This window comes from Sorex fumeus, unplaced genomic scaffold, assembly GCF_029834395.1.
Source record: "Sorex fumeus unplaced genomic scaffold, SorFum_2.1 ptg000063l, whole genome shotgun sequence".
Lineage (NCBI taxonomy): Eukaryota > Metazoa > Chordata > Mammalia > Eulipotyphla > Soricidae > Sorex > Sorex fumeus.
Window position 1 is genome coordinate 609235 of NW_026606120.1, and position 5956 is coordinate 615190.

At 36.6% G+C, this 5956-nt stretch overlaps 1 pseudogene; it reads left to right on the forward strand.

Moving 5' to 3' along the window:
- Positions 1-411: 411 nt before the first annotated feature.
- Positions 412-4939, forward strand: LOC130035845 (uncharacterized protein C1orf131-like; annotated as a pseudogene).
- The last annotated feature ends 1017 nt before the right edge of the window (positions 4940-5956 follow it).

A 5956-nucleotide genomic window follows, 5' to 3' on the forward strand; every position in this document is an offset into this window, starting at 1 on the left:
CTCTGCCCCTGTCGGAGAGCCTTGGCAAGCTCTCGAGAGTATAGCGCCTGCAAGGCAAAGCCTGACAAGCTAACCATGACATATTCTATATGCCAAAAACAGTAACAAGTCTCACAAAGTAGATGTTACTGGTGCCCTCTCGAGCAAATTGATGAACAATTGGATGACAGTGCTACAGTGCTATTAATACAAACCTTTGTGTTAAATCTTTTTCTATTTCTAAAGCATGAATAGTATCTTCTAAAATATATTGTCACATTGCTTTTGATACTAAGCTATAAAACCCTACTAGGATTTTGTATGTAGTGTAAGTTGTTAAATTTTATCTTTTTTCAATAAGGATAACCAACTAACCCAACAGTATTAGTGAAAAGACTATTCTTGCAAACTGGCTGTATGGCTGACCAAAGCATGGCGCTGGATCAAGGGTTGTTCATACCGCCTGGCTTACAGACACTTCTGGACACCTTGCTCCAGAATCTTTATGAATTTGGGGAGATGGAAGATGAAACAGAACAGAAAAGGTTGAGAAATTAAAGAGAAAGCAAGGAGAGAGATATAGGGACTTCAGCAATCTTGGCAGCAGAGGCTGGCCCTCCAAAAGAATGTCTTGTTAATGGCAGAGGAACAGTGCTTCCACCTTCTTTCAGGAACTCATCAGAGAAGAGGTGCAGTGTGCTTCTGCTTAAGTAAAATCTAGTGATTTTCTTTCAGGATTCAAAGTCTCTTGTGCTATAGTATCCTTTTCCTTTAGGAAGAACAACAGGGGACTAGTAGAAGTGGTAGAATTTCACAGCAGAAATGAAAAAAGGAAACAGAAGCTAGATCAAGATGAAAATACAAAGGCCAAAATCAGCATTGAGAAAGATGTGGATATACAAGAATTTAACTTAGAAAAGGTTCATTTGGAAGTGCACCAATTTGGGATCACTGATTATGGAAAAAGGAAGGAAAGAGTTCTGGTGCAGGAACATGCTGTTATGCTTGGTGCTAAGGCTCTCCAAAATAGTTATGTAAATTATAAGGTTTTGCAGGATCAAATCAGAGGGAAAAAGTCAGCTAAAGAAGAAAAGAGAATGACCAGGACACAGATATATTCAAGAAAAAGAAGAGGAAAGGGAAAAGACTATTCTTTCCTACCCACTCAATGAAAACATTTATATAAAAAACAGACTATTTGTCATGATTCAATTTTCATAATGCTACAGGTATACTTATAGATAAGCATTAGATTATGAAAGTACAATAAGAAACAGGGAATTACAATTTGGAAATCTTGATTGTGAGTTTTTTGGTGGGACGTAGATAAGAGTAACTTTGAAGCTATAAAACCGTACTAGGATTTTATAGCAATGTAATGTAATGTAATAAATAAAGCAATGTAATAATATAAGCTGAGAAGGTGTTGAACTAATGTTCTATGTATTGATTTCAATGGTAGCTCCATTGGTGTTGGTAATACAATAATTTTTTTAAGTTGTACATTTATGCTTTATGTGTTTTTTATATTTACAAGATTTTCTGAAAGTGTTGAGATACAAACTATTACATTTTCTGGCTAGATCCTAGTAATCGATGCTGTTAAATACTATTAAATGATCAGCCTTTCCCCACCCCCACTTTATTTAAGCACCATGAATTACAAAGTTGTTCATGATGATTTGTTACAGACATCCAATATTCCAACCCTGATCCCACCACCATTGTCATCTTCCTTCCATCATTGTCTCCATTTTCCTAATCACCCCTCAAGCCAACCCCCATAGCAGGCCCACAGTAATTTTTTTGTATTGCTCGTTACCACTTAATGGCTGTGATTATAACTAATTGAAATAAACTGTCTGAAAGTACATAACTCACTAACTGTTCAAAAGTAAATAGTAATTTATGTTTGTTTAATGGCTAATGGGATGAAGAGAACAGCATTTTTAATATTATCAAAATCCTTCAGTCAATTGAAAATACAGTGTGACACAGTATTTTCTTTGCACCACTGTGATTATAACTAATTGAAATAAACTGTCTGGAAGTACATAATTCACTAACTGTTCAAAAATAAGTGGTAATTTATGTTTTTTTTTCCTTTTGTTTGTCTGCATAAAGCCATACCAACAAGAGTTGGTATAGAAGATATTTTTTACAGTTCCCATCAGTTCTATGACAGAAATAGTGGGGAAACATCAAAATCATAGCGCTTAATTGCTACATTTTTAATTATAGGGATTTCTCACATAGTATAAAAATTAGATTTCATGACCCTAATGCCTGGCTATGTGACTTTCATTCCATATTTTATTTTACTTTGCAAACGTTTTTTCTACTGTTTTACAATATCATAATTCATTCCACTTAAGAATACTTTCAGTTTCCCATTAGAATTTAATTTAGTTAATCCTGTGTTCTTGAAGTTTTGGCCCAGAAGTTAAATAAGATCTTCTGATTAGATGTATCTACTAGAGATAAGTGATGCTGTCTCTCTCTTTTTCCCCATTGGTTATAGAGAAAATTGTGATCTCAGAAAGAATGGGGGTTTCCAGTAAAACTCTCTCATGTTATTCTTTCCTCTCCCTCTTTGTCCCCTCTCTTCTTTTTTCCCCAAAGAGTCACACCAGAGGGAAAGAACACTCAGAACAGTATGAGGATCTTGGGTGTTACCTCTAGTATATTCCTTCCGAAAGGCCACAAGTTCCCTCATATTTATCAAATACTACTTTTTAATGCATGTGTGGAAATTCAAAAATTATATGATAGTTATTCCTATTGTTTCTTTGATCGTTGCAATAATATCAATGCTTAACCCTTAGTAATTTTGGACATCTAAAAGTTTTCATAGAAAAATATTTCCTGATCCCATTTAAAATATGTAATTTTAGGGGTTGGAGTGATAGTGCACCAGGTAGGGTGCTTGCCTTGCACATGGTTAACCAGGGTTTGATCCCTGGCATTCCATATGGTCCTTGAAGCCTGCCAGGAATGATCCCTCAGCTCAGAACCAGGAATAAGTCCTGATCACCACTGGTTGTGGTTCAGGCCCCCCTCTTCAAATAATCACAAATAAATAAAGGTACCTCAAAATTTTATTTTTAAGGACTCAATTATAGTTTAACTATGCATATCCATTCTGATTTCCTGGTACAATTTAAGAAATAATTTCAATTTGTTTCAAATGGAATTTCTATCTACTTTCTTAACACACACACACACACACACACACACACACACACACACACTTTACTGTTTTCCTGCTCCCAGTCTGTCTCTAACCAACTTGAAATAGTATACCTCTTCCTCTATGTTCTAAGTTTCACTTCCTCTGGAACTCACATCTAAACAAATGCTTTCTTTTGTTGTAATCACATTTGCACTTAATTTTAGCCATTTTCTTTCATCTTAAAAATCATTCACATCTACTTGTTTTGATTAAGATTTTTACATGTGTCTACTGTAGATTTTGTCATATTTTTTAATATTAACTGTACTATGGGCTTTCGCTTTTTTTAAAAAAGTGGGATCTAAATGGTATATTTCAATGTTATTCAAGCATTTTACACACACAGAAAGTCACGGTCATGGTCTTCCCATTGTTCATCGATTTGCTCGAGCGGGCCCACTAACGTCTCCATCATGAGACTTGTTGTTGCTGTGTTTGTCATATCGAATATGTCACAGGTATCTTGCCAGGCTTTGCCATGCAGGTGAGATATTCTCGGTAGATTGCTGGGCTCTCCGAGAGGGGTGGAAGAATCAAACCCAGTCCAGCCGGGCCAGCTGCACTCAAGTAAAATGCCCTACCGCTGTACTATCACTCCAGCCCAACACATAGGAAGTATTAAAAGAAAAACTATTGTAAATTGAATATCCCAGAATAGATTGTGTATGTCTGTACATCTGTTCAAAGTGAGTTTTTAGTTACATTTAACCAAATGAGAATGACAAATATCATTACAACAAAAAGCTATGAGAGCTAGATATCAAAGGTATTTTTTTTTAACTTTCTTTTTATTATTAGTGAAACACCATGAGGTACATTGTAGATTTACAATTTTTTGTACTTGGGTTTCGATTATACAATGATCAAATACCCATCCCTCCACCAGTGCCCATTTTCCACCACCATGGATAATATCCCTCCCACCCCCATCCCCCCCATCCCACCCTGCCTCTGTGGCAGGGCAATCCCTTGTGTTCTCTCTCTCCTTTTGGGTGTTGTGGTCTGCAAAAGAGGCATTGAGTGGCAAACATGTTCAGTCCATAGTCTACTTTTGACATGCATCTCCCCTCCTGGGACAAAGGTATTTTTAAAACTGCGAGTTGGAAATAAGAGGGTAGGACAATCTCTTCACAAAATAATCTGTGCACAGAAGAACTGCTTCCTGCTGTCAATTCATGTAACTCCAACAATTTCTATGGAGAGATGGATAATTGTTTTACCTTTTCTACATATACTCTGTTTAATATCTCTGTCCTCACAGCTAACTTTATTTTTAATTTTTTTTTTGTGGTGCCAAGATTTGAACCCAAGGATTTGTATGAGGCATGCTCTCTACTGTAAAACCACATCCTGGCCTCAGTTGGTTTTATTTTTAACATTCTTTAACTTATAGTTAGATTATTAGCATATTCTATCACTTAATTTTATCCAGAATTTTTTTTTATTTATCAGTTTTAATGAGAATAGATGAAACTCCCAGGATTCTCATCCCATAAACAAGCAATGTGTTTCAAGGACACTAGGTACTTACTGTTGAAATAGGACTTTTGCTGTTGTTTATTCCTTTATCTTTCTGCCTAGATTCCAGACCTGTGGCCTATACTTCATGAGGCATATGTCTTAAGATCTTAGGCAAGAACAGTGAAGACCTTTCTGTCTCCCTCTCTCCTTCTCTCTGTTTCTGCATTCAGAGTATGGAAGAATAAAAAAATGAGGAAAAAAAGCTGAGTCTCTATAGCACTATGCAGCTGCTGCACTATCTCTTGATTATATATATACAAATTTCATGTTGCATGAAACAAATACATATATTTTGAAGCTACATTTTGCTTGGTTTCTGCTCAATTTAGCCAACATGATCCTAATGGGTACTAGTACAAAATAAAAATTAGGGTCAGCACGATAGTATATTGGGCTTTTGCCTTCCATTCAGCTGACTAGGGTTTAATCCTTGGCACAATATATGGTCTCCCAAGCCAATCAGGTGTGATTCATGGGCTAGAAGCCAGAAGTGATCCCTGAACACAATCAGGTGTGACCTCAAAACAACAACAAAAAAGTAAGAGCAAATGAAATTTAAGCAAAATTTTCTGAAACAGTATTTTAGATTTGATTTTTGAAATTCATAGTAGAAAAGGTCATAGAATGTTTTAAAAAGTGTGATGATCAGGGGTATGGTGCTGTCAGCAGGTAAATCTGTACCTGTGAGATGAGTGCATCAGCCTTTTTTAAATTTAAGAGTTTATTGTTCTGCTTTGTTTCTTTGTATTCCACATCTAGATAAAATCAGATAGCATTTATCTTCATCTAATTTATTTCACATGGGAGGGAGAATCAAGGAATTATTTTCTTTTAGAGACAATTAAAAGAGCGATAGCACAGCGGGTAGGGTGTTCGCCTTTCAAGCGGCCAACATGGCCGACCCGAGTTCGATTCCTCCGCCCCTCTCGGAGAGCCCGGCAAGCTACTGAGAGTATTCGATATGCCAAACACAGTAACAACAAAGTCTCCAATGGAGACGTTACTGGGCCCGCTCGAGCAAATCGATGATCAATGGGAGGGCCTTTTTTTATTTTTTATTTTTTAGAGACAATTAGATTTCTTAGACTGGAACCTGTGTCCTCTGTAAGTAGAGGCTTCACAGGTGTGACTGACAGAAAAAGAGTCAAGTTACAGGGATCAAGGCAGCTAGCCAAGCTTTGTGAGATTCACAGTTCCTTACAACTAGACAAGCAAGTTTGCTTG